The following is a 20235-nucleotide window of genomic DNA, read 5'->3' as shown; positions in this document are numbered from 1 at the left end:
AGCGCGTGAGGACGCTGACGGGACTCAGGAACGGTTCTGGTTCCGGAGCGACTGCTGGCTCCAACAGTTGCAAACTTTGTGAGGGTGGGGGAGACGGAGGGAGTCTGGAGGAGAAGCTGCAGCAGAACTTCTCCTGGAGGAGAATCCTCAGCACCTCTAACTTTCTCACTCCTTGTCCTACCTGCGGTTCTGCCGAACTTCTGATCTAAAAGACAAAAAGGATCGGGCAATTCTTTACTGATATGTTGTAGACAGTCAAGTGAAGGATTCACTTGTCTTAATAAATAAGCAGGAAAAACTTTTCTTATCTCTGAAACAATGTTTTCATCATTCTGTCTCCTTCATTCAATGTTTCCTAGTAGGACATGACATGAGGGTCATACATTAGCTCACCGTTAAATCAGTCAAACATGGATTCTGTAGATTTTGTGATCAGGATTTGGACCAGTTTCCTATAAAAGGAAACTAAACATAGTTTCTACATAAATAAATGAAAAAAACACTGCTGCTGCTTGGAAACACATTTGCATTTGGGTCGCCTCCATATGGAAATCAGGTTTGCACAGTTTTGTCCCATCACAGGCCGGGATCTGGTATCAGCTCACATGCTGCCGTCCTCTCTGAGCTGCCGTACTTGTGGGGCTTTGGTGCCCACAACCCTTAACAAAAGCCTGCTGACACTCAAGTCTTTTTGTTGTTGTTGTTGTTGTTGTTGTTGTTGTTGTTGTTGGTGTTTTGCTTCCTACATCATATTAATGATTGGACGGTTGGCCAGTGCTTCCACACTTCGGCTGGAAAATACTGAAAATGGATAATAAGATGAATCCAAAGCAGGAAAGAGGGTGCCAGTCTGGAAACGGGTCACAGTGACACATCGCTCATCTGCAACCCAAAAGAATTAACCAACATTAACGCTTGTGCGGTCTTGTGGGGTCCAGATGACCCCCCCCCCTTCCATTGACATGTTCTCCCTACCATGACAAAGGTGGATAAAGGTGAAGAGATTTCATGTAATCCATGGACACCAGTGAAGATCACAAATCATTGAAGAAAAAAGGTTCAGAGCACTGTCTAGTGGGTCTAGATGACCCAACTCCCAACGCTCACACAAGGGTTACGAACTGAGCTTTATTATCCGAACTTTATCCGCATTATATGATAAAATTTGGATCTTATTTAGTCCTGTAAACTCATTTGTTGGATCCTCTGATCTAGGATAATAAGGATATGTGGAATATTCTGGAAAAGCACCTTAAGGATTGGAGAGGAGGGTTAAACCTGAATTATTCTGTGTTTTAGCACATAAAAACCTTGTTTACTGATGTGCTGGTCACTTTAGGAGTTTACAAATGTTCCTGCAGTTCTGTCTCCAGGTTGTAATGTGGTCCTCTAGAAATCTAAGCTCTGAATGACTAAAGTGGCTCAGATCAAAGCTCCACAAAAATAACCTTACCCAGAATAATTTGAATTTATTTAGAAATATCTTCTGGTTGTGTTCAGATTAACTTTGGTAGATCTTTGAAGGCGTTTAGGAAAAAGAGAAACACAGAAGCTAAGAAAGTTTCTAGACTTTTGGATATGAACTAAGAAAACTCCCTAAGTCAGGATATTGTTTGAACTCAGACATTTGGAGATGTTTAAGCTCCTTTCCACCGGATCTTTTGTAGAGCTGTAGATCATTAATAATAAATTCCAGAATGGATTCGATTCACAAGAGCCCGGATGATTCAGAATCTGTGGAGACGACAAGCTCATACAAATCCCATTTTTTTCTATTCTTTCGATCAACTCGATTCAATTTTGACTTTACACGATTGAATTTAAACATTTAGGTATGTTTGTATAGAAACGCATTAATATTCTAAATATGTTTTGAAGGTATTCATATTAATAGAACACAGTTCACATACTGTAAAATGTACGAGTGAAATAATGATCTAATGAGATTGTTAACATGCAGTGTTGCGTGTTTTTGAAGAACATTGTAAAGGCTCCAAACTCGCTCATGTTACAAAAATACATGTTTCGCTTCTCCTGGGGGGCTTTCAGTTAAACCACTAGGTGGCGCTCATGCTATAGCATTTCACTTTAGTCTAGAAGATTTGACCAAAAACAGTGATTGAGACCACAAATGGTTAATTTTTAAAAAATGTTTCCTTAAAATTTAAAGCGGTTTATTTAGTCAGCAATGTATGTTTAGGTCTACCGAGCGTTAGCATTAGCCGTCCTATGGGAAATTCCATTATACGTTAGCATCAAGCTAGCAGACTTTGGCTCTACTGCTGTTATGTATTAAATGAAAAGGAAAGGCATAAAAGATTCTCTACTTTAATGGATCGATTATTGATCCATTAAAGTAGAGATCGATTCAGATCAATTTATCAATTTTATCAACCGAACCCAAATCTTTTGGTCTACAAATTTAAACAAAGTTGTTTTTTCTGATAGTAGGCATTTTAAGTTAAAATGTCTGAAATATTTTCACTTTTAACTAGCGGTGTGACGATTAATCAAATTGATCGAAGAATCAATTTCTATTCCTGTTATTCGACCAGATCGGTCTGTCTGACACATCGAATCATTTTAAAATGTGAATGGATTTGACATTCATTCTAGTTTACTCGTTTGTTTGGACCCATATTTCATCTACACTTGATTATCTTAAAGAAACCCAAGGAATCTGGAAAACCTCACTGTTCAGAAGCAGGAATTTCTCTCTGAGTCACACTGGTGGAAGTTTGGATAAAGATGATCTGGATCCACTTTAGGTCGGTGAATCGGATCGTTCAAAAAGACTTGATATAGACGGAATCAAACCGTAAACCACAGATGAGTGATATGCATAGAATTGTTGTTAAAATGAATCGTTACAGAAATACTTTAAGGTTTGAATGATACTGTCTTTTCACATTAGCAGGCAAAGCCAGGAAGAATAAAAAATGGAATCTTTGAGTCTAATTTTAAGACACTGTAGATAAATGTGATCAAATAAATATGTGTTGATTGCTGCTCCCCCTGAAGGGTACATGGGGAGATGGGACACACCATTGGTGGAAGGAAAACTCCAGACTTTTCAACAGAGACGACATACTCATTCAAATCCCTTCTGATGGGAAAAGAACAGAAAAACACAGTTTTCCACGACCCTAAAAGAGACTCACTTACAGAGAATAACCCATGGAAGGAGTCTGAGAAGCTCAAACAGGCGAGCCCACACAAAGGCTCCTTCTTCCTCTGCTTTTCTATCAATCCTGGACTAAGACGTCGGCGTGTTTCTGGGCTTTGATTTTGAAAGAAGTAGCTGCTGCAGCTTGTTGACTTTGTAGATTTGTAGACTTTGAAGGAAACATCTTTGTTTTTCTTTTCACGCCAGTCTCTTCCTTAAATCTACATCCACGCATTCTGGAAAGAACAATTGGGGAAAAACTATCATGGCAACAGAGCTGTAGCTGAGTGAGTGGAAGAGTTTCGCCTGTGATAAGTTGATACAATAGACGTATAAACACAGGACAAAATGATAACTCCTGTCGCCTAAAAGACTCCAGATGCTGTCATTAATGGAAAAGAAAGCAGACGAACCAGTCTTTGAAACTAGACTGTTAATATTTTTATTTTTGGTGTAAAATTGTTTTCGTTAGCATAAGAGGTATTAGGGAAATGCTTTGGAAGCCAGCCCCTAGTGCCTTTTGAGGAACTGCAATGCTTTGTATTTCTAGATTTTAGTCAAATTTGGGAATTAAAAGTGAGAACTTGGTTCTAACAGATGTTGAGCTGAAATGAGAACAGCTGGGAATTCAGTGGTCCCTCGTACAGTCTGAGTTGTTCCATACATAACCTGCTGTAGGTGAAATCTGCAAAATAGGATTATAGATGTTTTAGGGCAGTTAAAGTCCTCACTACACACTTTATAGAGTTTTCTCAGACAGACAAACATTTTCACACTTTTTACTCTTTAATCAAAGTTTAAACCTTTATAGAAAAATATTTCCAGTATTGGAGAATGAAAACAAAGATTTGATTGCAATCAGATTTATGCAAATGTCACACGCTGCACATATTTGTACAGGAGACACGGCACGGAGGAGATTTATTGACAAGATCATCTGCCAAGCAGGACACAGAAATTTTGCACTTTCTAAAAAAAAAAACATGCAAAGTCGCGCTGAAAAAAAACCCACGAAGCAGCAATACTACAAAAGTTGGGCTGTGATAGGGGAAGGCATTTGCATTTGTTTGGTGTGTGTGCATTTGTGTGAATTTCAGCTCCTGCAGAGGTCCAGCCCCTCCACTGCTGCTGGCCCCCCCTCCAGTAGAGCTGATTTGAGGCTTTCATCCCACCAATCGCCAGGCTGGGAGGGAAGTTTAAAAGCTTCCAGAATCCCCTGCTCCAGTGGCGGCTGAATTCCTGGGAGGAATTTCTTTTTCAGCCGCTGCTGTCTGCCTGTGGAAGCCTGTGACCGCCTATAATTAGTTGTTTATTTTCAAGGGTCATAATTCCCCTGTTAGATTTAATCTTTGGTTGCATTTTGAGTAGTTGTTGTGTTTTGGTGACTGTGACGACGTTAATGACTACATGGTACAAAAATAAATGTTGTGCCTCTCCTGGAGGGCGTTTCAGTTTGGCCACTAGGTGGAGCTCACACTATAGCATTACACTTTATTCTAGAAGATTATAGCAAAAAACTGTGATTTGAATGGCGTAAATGGTGCTTTTCTACCTACAAGGCTCAAAACGCTTTACAGTTGCACACATATTCACACACTGGTGGCGGCTCCCCTGCCGAACACAGGCGCCCACCTACAACCAGAGGCAAGGTGGGGTTAGTGTCTTGCCCAAGGACGCATCGACTCATGGGTGTGCAAGGCGGGAATCAAACCTGCATCCTTACGATAATGGGTTGACCGCCCTTCTGCTGCATCACGGCCGCCCCACAATTTAGACCACAAATCTTTGCTTAAAACTCGTTAGAATTAGTTAGAATCAAGCTAGCAGACTTTGGATTTGCTGCTGTTATGCGTTAGGTCAACGGAAAAGGAAAGGTATAAAAGATCGATCTGTACTTTTATGGATCATTGATTTACTACGCTTGGATCAATTCATTGATCTTTATCAACCCAGACCTTGTTTTTAGTATCCTTGTTTTTTGTTTCACCCTAATAAACGTCTGTGTGGAATACTTACCCCCCAGTTTATTCAAATTCTTTGTTACTTCTGTTCTCCCTCCTCCCAGGTTAGAATCATAGCATAAGTGGGGGTAGGATCAGCTGTTACCTTGGGTGTCACTTGAGGGTCGATGTGCTGACATGTTCTTCCCTCTTGTTTCTGTACTTGGTACCCATTTCCTCCCTCCTCCCCAAAGAGGGATGCAACGACGACATATTCCCTCAATTTCCCCATTTTAGAAAAGTAACTGATGTTATTTGACATTGAATGGGCCCAGAACCAACCAACAAGTGGCGTCACACTCCCCTGTGTTCATTCCTTTAAACAGACTTTCAAACAGCTGGTAAAATTGGCCAACACCTGGAACACCTTGATCTGCTTTTGCAGTAAATGCAGCTGAAACCATCTTCAGAGGCGTTCATGTTGAAGCTCGGCGCAGTCATCAATTCTTATTAGCTCATTTTTAAAACCTTAGTAACCCCTACAGCTACAGCCACTACGGTCGCTCAAAGCGACAACATAAAGCGTTTCAATCATATGCAGGATGGAGGCATCGGTATCATCAGACGTTTGGATGATGCTTGTGTCAAAGCGGTTTGAACTGTGCTGGAAAAGCTGATAATTAATGAAGTCTCAGAGGTTTTATAGAAATGTGGGAACTCCTGAGGATAAGCCCGCTCTCTTCGTTCTTCCTTCCTTCCTTGTGTCTGGTTCTGTGTTGTTTGCTGAACCACAAAATGTTTTTAGCACTAAACATTTCAATTAGAATTTAAAGGTTTCCTGATTCCAGCCGTGTTGCGATAGGTTGTGATTCTGTTTGGGGGGAGAGGCTGAGTGTCATTTCTACATCAGTGCTTTTGGGACTGATCTGCAGTTATCATGGCGGCCCAGGAGATGATTCAGCAGTTGCCATGGTAAAACTGGTGAAACCTAAGGCACCGACCGCTGTGGTTTAACTGAGGAAACCTGCTGCACGTGTGCTCACGGCTTTGCTCTGATAATTCTGCATGACCTTTCGGCTTAAAGGTGGCCTTTCTAGCCAGTATGCCCTCTTCCTTTTGGCTCTCTCCATCCTCCGCTAACCCCCTGCTAGGTATTGACCGGCAACAGCAGGATTCAGCTTCCATAAGAGGATTAATACACAGAAAGTTTCCACACGGATGAGGACGACCGTCTGCAGTCACACTCCTTTCAAAGTCCCGTGTGGACTCTCAAGAGGACGTGCTGTCAGGAGAATTAACTTTCCGTTCCACTGAGATTTCTTGGCAGGAATAATATTGAGTTGAAGATCGAGAGCCGGCTCAGGCCAGAAAAAAAAACCAACCTGATTTTCTCTGAGCTCATAGATTCACTGGCAAACAGAAATCTGTCTGAGCCAAGAACAGTCTGGTTTTTTCATTAAATAACCCTCAAATAGTTCCAGGTTCTCAGCAAAGATCCTTTAAAAGAGAAAAAGAAATTGTCAGAGCTGCATATTTGCACATGCCAGTTAGCAGAAGATGGGTGTTTTTGAACATGTTTTTCTATTTCAACTTCAAATTGCCTGTCTGAGAACCGTACTGTTGTGAACCAGGAGCAAATAATAGAAAAATGCAGTTTGCAGAAGCTTGTATGTGCGACGTAGACGCTCCATTCTGATCATCCACCAGCAGACCAACAGATCCACGAACGTCTGTTTTCCTGGTCTGAGCTGGAATCTGGAGCTAAACTGTACGCCTGGATAGCTACGATATTGATCACCATTTTTGTTGCACCGCTAATGTTAGCCTGGGGGTTTGAGGGGTTGTAAGCTGGTGGGAGAGCTAGTAAAGACATGGGTGTAAGGAAGTGGGGGCAGGTTTACTGCAAACAAGCAGTCCTGCCTCAACTCAAAGGTGAATTTTTAACTGTTCTGCAGAAACTATGTCCTTGAAAACGACACGTTTAGTGATTTTTGGCAAAAAAACAACAAAAGAAAACCGCATAATCAGAATAAAAAAACCACTGGGTATGATTTAATTATAGATCAAAAGATGATCTATTGGAGTTTAAGCTATAAAATAAAGTGCACAAAGACAAATGCCAGATCAAGTTTAGGACTAAGACTTTGTTTTGCACATGCTCAGCCTCTCCCTATGTTTTTTCAGGTTCCATGAAACGTAAAAGAGTAGAAGTCTGTTGGCTTTTGCCTTGTTTGCAAGTCTCACCAAACATCTTTCAGAAGATCTTTCAGCTTTTTGACAAACTCCTGAGATCCCAATTTCAGCCTGGCTGAGGCCCACATTAGTTTTATTTGGAAAATGTCATGGATTCTCCCATCATTTATACATTTAGCTTTCATTATTCACTGAAGACGTCCATTCTGCTTGTTCTTATTTATCTATGATTCAGCTGCAGCATGAAACTGTCCACAGTCATGTTTGTGGTATTTGGGCCATCAATGTCACCATGGTGATAGTCTGGCCTTAGGATTTATGTCATGGATTCTGTACGTTTATTCATCCGTCACTTCCAGAAAAGCCATAAGCCATAATATTTTCAGCGAACCTTTCCCCTTCTCAAATAAACATGACCGGTGAGAGCTGTTTGAATGCACCGTAGGACTGAACTTAGGCCACTTGATCTGCATGTGTTGTCATGAAGCCATAGAAACCACTTTGAGATGAGGACCGCCTGTCTCACTGTCCCACACCGTAAAGAGGACGGGTCGTTCTTGACCCTGTGTACACAATCGTTTGGGATTGTTGTTGTGAGACAGAACTCTAGTGCTTTTCTAGAGAGGAAATGACTTTCCTCACAGCAATAATGATGGATAATTAGGCAGTTTGATGTTCATCCTTACAAAAACCAAACCAAGTCGTCTGCAGTGTGATGATTAGACGCTGTCTGACACTTTGACTGTGGGGAAGCACACAACTCGTGTGATGCTAAAAGACGTGCCTAACCCTAACCCTAAAATACAGCTGCATTTATGAACTGTGCTCATTTTTAAATGAACTTATAAATGTCAGAAACTTTTGTGTTGTGTGTAAAGCTCTCCTACAGTAGAAACTCACAGCGTGAAAAGATGTTTACTACAATGCTTTTAAATGGGTATTTTTCTAGTAAAATGCTTTATACTAGAACTTTAACATGTGCTGTACTTTGTTTTTTGGAGTGCAAGTTGCGTTTTTTTTGTGCATAGTTTAGCTAAGGGGTGCAACTGACATGCTTTTGATAAATAGCAACGATCGTTTGAGGACATTGTAGGCGTCTGTATCAGTATTTGTTACTGACAGCACCGCAGAACAAGAAGCATCTGTGATGATCACAGCTGGCAGCTGCCCCCCCCCCTGTGCATTCACCTGGTTTCACAGCTGTTTTCAGTTCTGATTATGTGTCAGGTATGTAAGTTCCTGTTTTTGTGTTTTTCAGTGTAGCAGAGTCCTGTTTGTTTGCAACTGGATGTTTGACTTCTGTGAATCTGAGTAAATCTGTGACCGTCTACTTTTGGTTTCGAGTCATTCCTGCGTTTGGGTTCCTCTGGTCTTGAGTCGTTACAGCATCGCCTAGTTTTATGGCTGGCTTGGCGGAATTGTTCTGAAGTGACACAAAGGATGAAGAAGTGATTTGAAATGATGTAGAGTTTAGATGCCCTGTTAGCATGTTTCTGTTATTGTTATAGAAATAATTGTTCATATGATATTCAGGATTCCTCCTATGTTTCATGAAGTTGAATAAGCGTCAGTGTGCATACATTCAGTCTGTTATTGTTATTTATTCAGTAATTTGCTTTTCAAGATGAAGTTGCCGTTCTTGGTCAAGTATTTTGTTAAATACATTTCTCCCAAAAGTGCGACTTGTACTCCAGTGATACTTGTATTTGATTGTGTTTATTTATTTTTCCTCTTAGTTATGCAGTGAAAGAATATAATATCCTTGCATATTTATCTTCTGCTTTAAACAATTTAGCGGAGAGAAATAAGAGCAAGCTGAAAAATGCAAAAATATTTTCATTAATTAACATTCTCCTCTGTATCCAGCAGAAGAAAATATACATCAGAAAATAAAAAGTACACTTCAGACAGAAAAGTGACAGTTTAAATCACTCACTCCTCAAGCAACATTAAGTCTATTGTCTCTTTTCAGTCAATCAGTTTAGTCTGCAGTGATTTATAATCTGAAAAATATATTAATCTCAAGCATTTTGCTTGTTTGGTCATATTTTGCTCTTTCTTTTGCTTCAGAAGTTTTAAAAAGTTCAGCTAATTTTACTGGAATTAGTGAGATGGATCAGTGAAACTTTTCATGACTTAATCCAAAAAACGCATCCCTGGTTTTAGACTCATGATTTTGATGGGGACCTCCTCTTGAGGCTAGGCGACTCCCCTCGAAAATGGAACCGGAGACCTGGGACCAGGGGCATCTGGTCCTCTCTGCCTCCTGGCAATACGCCTCCAGGAGCCGCATGTCCTTCATGCCCGGGTAGAGGAACTCGTCCGGCCGTTATTCGTCTGCCTCCTGGCAGAATGCTCCAAAACCCCCAACGTCACTCTCTGCTGGGTACATATATGGCTGGTCCATAATGATACGGGGGGAATGGGAGGTACCCAGGCGCAGAGAGGAGAGGAGGCAGGAGGATGCAGGGAATGGAGGTTTAATAACAAAACTGGAAACTACAAAACAAAACCACTGCAACAGGCAGGCAAAACTCGAGACTCGAAAAACTCTGAAAACGGGGGAGCGAGACAATTACAAACTATGGACCAGCCAGGAAGAAGGGAAGGACAGGACTTAAATACATACAAGGCAACAAGACACAGGTGGAAACACTCAGGACTGATGGGGAAGGGCAAAACTCGAAACAACAACAGAACAGGAAGTACTACATAATAAAATAGGAAATCAAGGAACAAAACACAAAGAAACCGAAACTGTTACACATGGAGGGTCGTAGAGAGCAGCAGCTGGATTCTAAGGTGTGTCTTGCAGTTCCCATTTGGCAGCTCCCTAAAAACAGAACGTACCTTTGTTGTGCGTGTTGCAGGTTTGTTGTAAAGTATCCGTAAGGCTAATTGAAGTTTCGTGCACTTATTGAGGTGATGGTGTCGTATGGTGTCCTAATGCCACGCTTTAGTCGTTAGTGAGGTGCTAGTACTGGCTCCTTACAGACGGTACTCACTTGGTGCAAGCACGGTGTGTGTGCGTGAAAGGCAAGTACCTGTAGGACGCCTGTAGGATGTCCACCAAAACTACACTGTGATGCTTAATTTCCTCATTTTTAACAGCCAGGCTGTTATCTCTTGAACTCCTTGAGCAGTGCACAGGATTTGAGGGGGATTAAAAAAGTAAAAAATCCGTACTGCGTGCTTGTCACTCACCTACGACACCCTTACGTGTTGTATAAATGTTCCCTTCCTGTCGCTCACAGCATGCCCGTAGAAAAAATGTGCATGAATATTTCAGCTTTGCAGGTTCACTGAGCGGTCTATGACCATATCTCCCGCGGGCTTTTTGTGCTTCCCGTTTTTTCACCTGCAGACAGACCGTATCCACCCGTAGGGGCAGTTGGGACCACGGCTTTAGCAGCTGTGGAAGCTTGCTTTATCATTCAGAATTCTTAGCCCACCACTGCTCGTGTTTCCACCATGATTTTAGGATTCTGTCTGTCTGTTCTGGTAGTTCAAATCTTAGGTCAGTGTCTTCTGACCAAAACAGATTCAGCTGTTGGGAGCAGGCTGGAGATTCTTAACACATCACCAATGTGTGCTTTGTGCTTTGAGTGGGTTTGCAGAAAAAAGGCATTTAGATTCTGTGATGCATGAACATTTGAAATCTCTGTTTGTCATTGTTTGTCTTCCACTCTCAGAGTAAAGATGCTGTGACACATCGAGGTTACCGGTTTGAGTTCACGGTCCTCACTCGGCTCAGCCGCTCAGCGTTTATAACTTACAGCCGGGCAGACAGGAGAGGGGCAGAGAGGGAAAATGGATTCGTTAGGATGACAAATTGTGCTGGACATCCTTTGGGATTATCTAGACCAGTGTTTTTCAACCAGTGTGCCTAGTGTGCTGCGGCACACTAGTGTGCCGTGGGAGATGGTCAAGTGCGCCGTGGAGAAATTCATGGTCGATCAATACAGACCATGAATTTCTGCTTTTTTTAATTTTTTTTTTGGATGCTGGTGTGCCGCGGGATTTTTGTCAGGGTTAAAGTGTGCCGTGGCTCAAAAAAGGTTGAAAAACACTGATCTAGACATCTTATGGAGATGAACCCTTTCTTTTCTTATTTGAGGGACTCCTTCAGTCTGAAGGAGGTGGACTTTACAGCTGTCAGTGGTTCCACTTCCTTACATTCACACTGTATTGTTGAGGTGAGTCCCAGAGGACTGCCCTGCATGGTTTTTATGTGCAGCCTGTTCGACAGCTGTGAGCTGCTCTGACTTTACATAACGGTTAATGCCCGCCCACTTGTGCATTATCAGAAATTAACGGACGACACGTCGGACGGTTCCGGCTTCCGCATCGTCCGTGTAATTTCTGCCAATACACCGTTCGAGAGGCATTATTCCAATTTTATCATGGTCATTCACAAAAGAAATATCTATTCAATCAATTTTTTGTACTTGTATCTTGTTTTAGGTTTAAAATACTTTTTTGCAATAAAAGGACTATTTGCTGCGTGGTGCGATGCATTGTCACGGCAACCGCTACAGAGCCCACAGCAGACTTCACTGTAACTTTAAAGGAAAGTTGCCATCATGATAAGTTAAAGGGCCCACAGTATGTCATGCAAAATCAACTTTTTGAGCTTTTAGGTGTATTATCATGTTCTTTCCTCTCTATAAACATTTTGATTTATTTTAGAACAGCACTTCCTGCTAGTTTAACTATTTAAACTGTTAATGCTGATGAAAGAGAAGGTCAACTCTTTATGAAACTTCTGTCCTGGTTTTTATCTGGTTTAGTAAAAGAGTGTTTTGGTCAGAAACTTGTGTATATATATTCAAAAAAAGTTAACCATAAAGCCTACATTAAACAGGAGTGTGACTCAAACCTCCTCCCATTTCAATGCTGTCCTTTATACCATGGTCCAGGTGAATACTCGAATCTGATTGGTTCCAGGGTGTGGATTAAAAAGTCATAATCCACAGTGATGGTGTACAACTAAAAAAACAATTTTTAGTCATTAAAGCCAAATATGACGGCATTGGCCTAAACTACTGTTGGTAACCGTAGCAACTGAACTGGTGGTTTGTTTAAAGCGGCGTTTTTCAACCAAAAAATCAGAAAGTTTATAGTCGTCTCTATCGATGTACAGCCTCTCCATGATCTTACGTGTAGTGTTTGCAATAATAATTACAGCTGCTTTTCCTAAAAGTTGTTATAAAAGTCATTATAATAATAATAGTTTTCAACAAAATTAGCTGAAAATTTGCCCAGGTAGTCGTGTTTCCCTCCAGTTTGTTTAATTTTTTGTAACCTTACTGAAAAAAAAACAAAATTCTATTCTTTCTAAATGGTCACAGAGACAGGGAAGTACCGGCAGAAAGCGACTTTTGCAGCAGGATGGAGTGGGGATGTGAATGAATCCAGACAAGGAGACCTGATGACAGATGCTTTTGTGCTTTTTAAAATAAATAAATCTGATCTCTAAACATCCTCCGTGTTTTCCATGCGAGGTAATGAGACACACACAGACAGAAAAGTGAAGTTATCTGCTGTAAATCCAAATATTGCTCACATCCATGTTTAGGAATTACTTATGATGTGAATAATTATTTCGTTCACACAAATTAATTAATAAGTGGGAACGGAGTATTATTTTGTGGGAACAAGATATTATTTCGTTTGCACAACATAATTATTGCGTGGGAACGAGATATTATTTTTCGGGAACAAGATATTAATTTGTGGGAACAAGATTTAATTTTGTGGGAACGAGATATTTCTTATTTTACCCATGTCAGGTCATGGGCTCCGTAGAACCAACTGCTGTAAGGGGTTGAAAAATACCACACATGAACTTATAGTTACTAGCCCTGCTTTAGTACTCGAGATGTTTTGTCTTTATTCCTAACTGTATAATCAAGAGTCTGACGGCACCTCATATCAAAAATGCAAACAAAACTCCTGTTTTTCTCACAGTGGCTTGTCGCGATCATCTTTTAATGTGTATTCAAAGCGTTCTGCCCAGCGTTTATTCTAAGTCACAAATACTTTTCTGTTAAATGGCTTTTTTCGTCTGTTCCTGATTCACAATAATTAAAATTAAAGAAATGGTCATAAATGCAATTTTCAGCTGAATTTTCATTATCTATGTCCTCCATCGTCAGAAAAATGCCGCAAACACAATTTTCATTGGATTGGGTCTTGACATGCTCAGTTGCAACTTCAATAACTTTTTTTTAACATCTTGAAGTCTTTTAATCCTAAATTTGATACGTCTTTGTATGTAGAACTGCTGATTGAATTGTTTTGTGCATTATTCTTGCTCTGATTTCTTGAAATAAACCATTTTTAATCAAATTAAATCCAATCAAAATCATATCTGCAACTGTGAGTCTGTCCTCCAGGGAAAGTGTGGGCAAAATAAAGGACTGCATTTCCCAAATGTCCTCCACACACCGACATGCCACACCCACGAATGCTTCTACAGCTTTTATTGTCCAAATGTCAGTGTGGAGTGCAGTTGAATCCCTTTTAATCACATCAGTCAGCTTGTCCTTGATGTCATTGTACCGTTGCTTCATTTTCTTATAAAGTGTGTTAGGATTGCAGTTCAAGTGGAGGTCTGAGCTTTCTTTAGTCGTTGCCTTAAACCATGAAAAGTGGATGAATGTCGGTCATGAGCATGTTCAGGACGGTGTCACCAAACTCTGCTGTGTTGAAGATGGTGGCCCAGATCTCAAGAAGACGTCCATACCGGCCGGTGATTGACTCCACTAGAAAATTCAAAAATGTAATTTCTTCAGAAGGAGATCGTAGTCGTTTGTGTCGATCAGTTCAACTTATTATCGTTTAATACATTACATAGTCAAGTAGAGTAAAATATTCCACATTCCACTTCGATCAACATTTGATTTATTCTCAATGCGTTCCCAGTGCTCTATTAATTATGATGATGCTGTTATTTTGACAAATCCAAAACTCTGTGTCCCAACCATCTGTTAACCTTTTTTAAAGCGTTTCCTGTGATCTTTACGTTATGTCGTTTTTAGGAAAAAAAAACATTTGTTGTTTTCTAGGACGGTTTCTGCAGAGCAGCAGGATTTCAGGGTGTGGATGAGATTATTGCCACAGAGTAAGCCCAGCCCTTCTTCCCATCATCCCTGTGTTTACACTCTCCCGCTAGCTTACAGCCCCTCACACCCCCAACACAACATTAGTGGTGCAACAAAATTGGTGACAAACATCAGATCCATCCAGCTGTAAAGTTCAGATCCCGATTCCAGCTCAGCCGGGGGAAACAAAGATGTTCCTGCTTTTTCAAACTGCCTTTTTCTTTCCCTGCTCCTGGTTAACAATAATTGGAACAAAGAAATACTCAGAAATGCAATTTTAATCAGAATGTTCTTTATAGATGTTCTCCATCATGAGAGAAATGCCACAAGAACAAGTTAAAACACCAAAAACAGCATTTAAACAAAGAATGGGAAAAAACAAAATTTTCAGTTGGAAATTCCTCTGACAGGCCCGTCGGATGAGTAATGAGAACTGTTGAGCCTGGCAGCACACTCTCTTCCCGCTGCTGCCACTTTTATCCGCGCTCATAAATACCAAGATTACAACGTGTCATGATGGGCAGCCCCTCTCTGTCTTCCACAGTTTTAATGATGGAGGTTAATGTTGATTCATGTACAGCCTCTCTGAGACCCTGTTGGATTTACACTTCTGTCCAAAAGTCTACAGCCACTCTTTTATTCTTTTTCTAGACTTCTTTGAATGTTTGAAAGTGATTCTGAGCCAGTGTCTGTAGGATGGAGGGTCAAGGATTTACATGTAGACCGTTTCCTTAGGAAAGCTGAGGAACAACACTAAACTTAATTATCATAATCATTATGTGGTTTGTTTATCTTTCACTCTTTTTTTTTTCTCTTAGCAGAGAACCAAACCATCTTAAAAGGTCCTACAGCTGATTTGAGCTGCAGCTTTTTAATGCCCCAATCGTTCTTTGGTTCAGGATAGTCTTCCACAATTAAATCATTATTTTTTGTTAATGAACCAAGATTCTACATTTCAAGCGAACCAAAGTTAATTTGTGTTGTGCACTCCAGTGTTCAGGTAAGCCTGTAGACCTGTCAAGAACAGAAAAAGTACTGTAGGTTTTGCTCCATTGAAGATCAACTCTGATAAAATTGTGTTTTTAACATGTTTTTCTGGCATTTTTCTGATGACGGAGGACATTTACAAAGAACATTTCTGAGTATTTCTTTATTCAAGTTGCTTTGAATGAAAAGCTAAAAAAAATGACATTGGCAAAAGTTTGTAGGCGTGAAGTAGAACTTACAACAGCAGGTCACAAGCATCCTGCTCAGCTCCATTCTGATGCATCCACTGTCAGACAAACGGATCCATGAACGTCTTTGTTTTCCTGGTCTGAGCTGGAATCTGGATCTAGATTGTACAGCAGGATAGCTACGATATCGCTGCCTTTTTTGATGCACCGCTAATCTTATGTTGGGGTGTGAGGTGCTGTAAGCTAGCGGGAGAGACCGTAAACAAAGGCATGATGGGAAGTAGGGCTGGGCTTACTCTGTGCCAATAATCTCGTCCACAACTCAGGGGTAAATTTCTACCGAACTCCTGCTGCTCTGCAGAAACTATGTCCTAGAAAACAACAAACGGCTTTTGATTTTTCCCAAAAAAACAACATCATAACTAAAAGATGACTGGGAACGCTTTGAGAAAAAATTAAAAGATGGAATTTAAATTAGATTGTAAAACATTTTCTGTAATCAGTTCTTCAAAATCCTAGTCTGGTCTTTTCTTTAAGAAAAAAATCCTGTTCTAGTCCTAAATGAAAGCGTTCATGTCCTTCTGTCATTTGTCAGTAATGTATGCAATCATACTTTTCTGAACTGCACTCGGGTTCATATGCACGAAAATCAGCACTTCTTTTCTGACAGCCAGCCGTCACACTTTCAACAAATAAAGCAAACGACAGAGACTGATGTGGATCGGACGCCTCTGCACTTCCACTGATCGTTTCAGCTTTCATAGAAGGAGACTCTACAATATCAGATGTTCCAGGACTAAGAAATGCCAAGAAAACTTGGTTCATCTTTGAGTGCATCATTTTTGTAGTGTTGTGCCACAGCTCTCCCATGTTTAATATATATATATATATATATATATATATATATATATATATATATATATATATATATATATATATATATATATATTAAACATCAATTTCCTTAGCATATGCGCATATATATATATATATATATTAAACATCAATTTCCTTAGCATATGCGCATATATATATATATATATATATATATATATATATATATATATATATATTAAACATCAATTTCCTTAGCATATGCGCATATATATATATATATATTAAACATCAATTTCCTTAGCATATGCGCATATATATATATATATATATATATATATATATATATATATTAAACATCAATTTCCTTAGCATATGCGCATATATATATATATATATATTAAACATCAATTTCCTTAGCATATGCGCATATATATATATATATATTAAACATCAATTTCCTTAGCGTATGTATGTATGGTATATATGGTATGTATGTATGGTATGTATGGTTAAGTCAGTTTAAAAATAACACATAGTTATCAGACAGTTATTTTGCTTTCATTCAAATTAATTCAATAAAGTAGGTGTAACTTTGGTGCTGCTGTTAGATCGGCACCACAAGGAATTGTGGGATACCATTCCATTTGCCTGTCTGGACGGATTTGGGTTTAAGTGTGGGTTTTTGACCAAATGTGTTTAGTTGTTTTACTGTGTTTTGTCTAGTTATTTTATCCTGTTATGTGTAATTCTTTCTGCACCATGAGGGAGAGGATGATGAGTTTATTTAACACTCCTCCTGCAAAGTAATGTTGGAAGAACTGCAGTTAAAGTCAGAGTCATATTAAATGAATAAATGATTCAATGTGGATTTGCAATAGGAAGCAGTCATTTAATGTTATAAAATGGAGAATATCTGTGGCCTCCTCAAACTTCAAGAAGTACAATAAATTAAGATGGAAAAACATTTAACTGAATTGGAGTAAAATGACATTTAGTCAAATATGTAAATTTGAGTTGTAAAAACAATTATTGAGTTCGATAGACATAAGGAATTTGGTTGAATAAACTTAATTCAACTACTTGTTACCAATTGAATAAATTCATTTAAGTTGGATAATTTATATATATATATATATATATGAGTCACAAGGAAAATGGAAATAAGATCAGAAACTTGTGCGTTTACTTTGTCTGTTCTTTTTCTACAAGCAGAAACTCTTTCTTTTGCTGATGATGCAGCCGTGTTACTTTGTTGATGCACGTATAATCTTCATACGCCGTTATTAAAATCTTAGACTCCGTCTCACTGAAGTGTCGCGCTCCCTTTTTTTCACCACTCGTTTCCATGGTGTCTCCTGAAATCAGTGATCCATTGAGAATGTCTTTATGTACTTGCCGTGCACGTGCATTAACCCAGGGTTACCAAGTCGAGGGTAATTACTCATATCCGGTCTTTTGGAACAGACATACCCAGAGTAAGACTTCAGCCAGAGTTCAGGGTTAAAGTCAGGGTAGTTTAAACGCGTCTTCTGGAATACCACCCAGGGCTCAAACAAACGTGTCGGCAGAAAAAACGGCCAACTTTACTCTCTGAGAATCACTCAGTCGCTTCTTCTCCATATCAAAAGGGGTCGGGGTCTCCCTTCGTTTAATTATTAAGAAGCTGCGTCAGTCATGGGTGGGTGGATGGGTAGGTGGATGGGTGGGTGGGTAGGTGCTACAGCCGGGGTGCAGAGCTTCGGAACGGTCTCTGCTGCAAGATGCTGACTTTTCCTGGTTCAAGTTGACAGCAGAAACTCTGATCAGTAGACGGGATGTGAAGATGATCAGTAGTACTGGGGACAGAAGACTTGCATCTTTTTTAAGCAGGATATATTGCTTCATCTTCTTCCGACTGTTTAATGCTATAGTTCTTGTTATGGAGTCTGGGTGCAGACAAAAAATATTAAAGGAAAGCGTCTGACTGATCTTCAAGAGAACTGAGATCATTTTTAGATCAACTGATCATGACGGCTTGAAACACGTGTTCATGAAATCTGCTGTCAGGGACTTAATCTCTGTCTTTAAAATCATAAATAATTATTTCAACAGGAATCTGTTTTCGTGTCCTCTTTTGATATGTTTGTGTTAAACTCAAAAAAAAAAAACAAATTAGTTCCAGTTTTGTGATACTTTTGCCACACACAGGTGTGATGGAGCTGAAGTATTGATAATGTTTTTTATTCCCTTCTTGACATTTCATTCTGCTTCTGTCTCCACGTTGCATTTGCGTTTGCTGAGGGAGGATTCCTAATAAACTGATGTTCTGTCCTTCAGCATCGTCTTTGAGTTTTCTTTATGTGACACTGGGAGGAAAATATTCTAACTTTTACAGCTTTAGTTCCTTAGACCCATTGGTGCATGCAAATAATGAGTCAAGTAGAAGCACTTCAGAAAAACATATATGTTTAAATGTGAACTGACGTGTTTTACCTTTCAGTGCTGTTCTGTGCTGCATGTCGAAGAGCAAACCAAACCCACATGTAAGCGAAGCAGGGGAGATTCTACAAGCAACAATAAAAAAGGATTTAGATTAAGTCTAGTTTGAAAACGAAGTGAAATTCCACCACTTGGAGGACGAGTGACGACTTTACGATAAAGATTAAAATGGGTAATGCAGCAGAAAACTCCCACCTGCAAAATTAACATCCCATAAAGCCACCTAATTGAACTAGTTCAGACGGCTCTTTACTCCCAGAACAAACTCGCTTAATTTAAGTACTTACATAATCCTAAATTGCTTAAAACAATTCTATTCCTGTCTTGATCTGACCAAATACGCTTCAGGTTGCTTCACAGTTGGAAGAACATCAGGGTCTCAAAACACTTTCACCTCACCAAATCTTTGCAAAACGTTTGGATAGAAGACCAGAAGTGGTTTGATGTGAATTTACATCTGTAGGCATCCAGGGGGGGTTACTGTCGTTTAGACAGATTACTGCACTGAATAGAACCGAAGTGTTTCTGCTTTTGTGTCTTGGTGGTGTTTAGTCTCCTGTGGAGAAAACCCCTTCAGTTCACCTCCATTCATCTAAACTGTCATGAATCTGCTCGTCGCTGCAGATCAAGAAAGGCCGTCAGCGTCCACTCCCCAGCTCCAGAAAGCGTTGCCCAGTTCCTCCCTTCACAGTTGAGCTGCACTTACCAACCATCACAGGGGGTTCATGGATTCTTCTGCCAAGATCCGTTCAAAGCTTTCATGCGCCTCCTGGCAGTGGTCCTTCCTTTGGACCCTGTCTCAGAGCTGCAGCAGGTCTTTGGGCTTTTGCACAATTTCTTTATTCTTCTTTAGTCATCTTGATTACTAAAAGCATAATGGTATTTAGAGGGACTGATAATATTTTACCCATTACGGGTTCAGTAACTCTTGTTTACAACAGACTTACGGCCCAAAATGTTTAAAGCAGCAAGAGCAACTGTCTCTTGAGCTTATTTACTTCATTTAGACCTCATTATGTTGATCGCGTTCGACCGATCAATCTTCAAGAACATGAGGGTAGATTCCAGGCCACCAAAGATAAATAACCAAAACATACAATCATCACAACACTGACACAACACTAACCACATACAACATATTCCTCAAGTTTCTACTTTACAAACATTGTCTTAGATAAAAGTTTATTTGAAAAACGTTTCAGAACTTTGTTGGGAATCCCAAACTTATGAGAAAAAAAAAGTTTTGCTTAAAGTTATGCGAGCAACATCATGTTTCTGCCTGTTATTTTCCTCATCTGAAGTAAAAGCGTTACCTTTTGGAGACTCTCTGGCACCTCTCT

The 20235-nt window shown here is 39.8% G+C and overlaps 1 protein-coding gene across 2 annotated transcripts in view; it reads left to right on the top strand.

The window, feature by feature from the left end:
- The window catches only part of rab27b (RAB27B, member RAS oncogene family), a 77880-nt gene that overhangs the window by 530 nt on the left and 57115 nt on the right, over positions 1–20235 (top strand). The gene's annotated exons all lie outside the window — the stretch shown is intronic.

The sequence above is a fragment of the Oryzias latipes genome, chromosome 12, assembly GCF_053564925.1.
Source record: "Oryzias latipes strain Hd-rR chromosome 12, Olatipes_Hd-rR_3.1".
In the NCBI taxonomy this organism is placed as follows: Eukaryota; Metazoa; Chordata; class Actinopteri; order Beloniformes; family Adrianichthyidae; genus Oryzias; species Oryzias latipes.
Note: the sequence above shows the minus strand (reverse complement) of the source record. Positions and strands in the feature narration are given on the sequence as shown.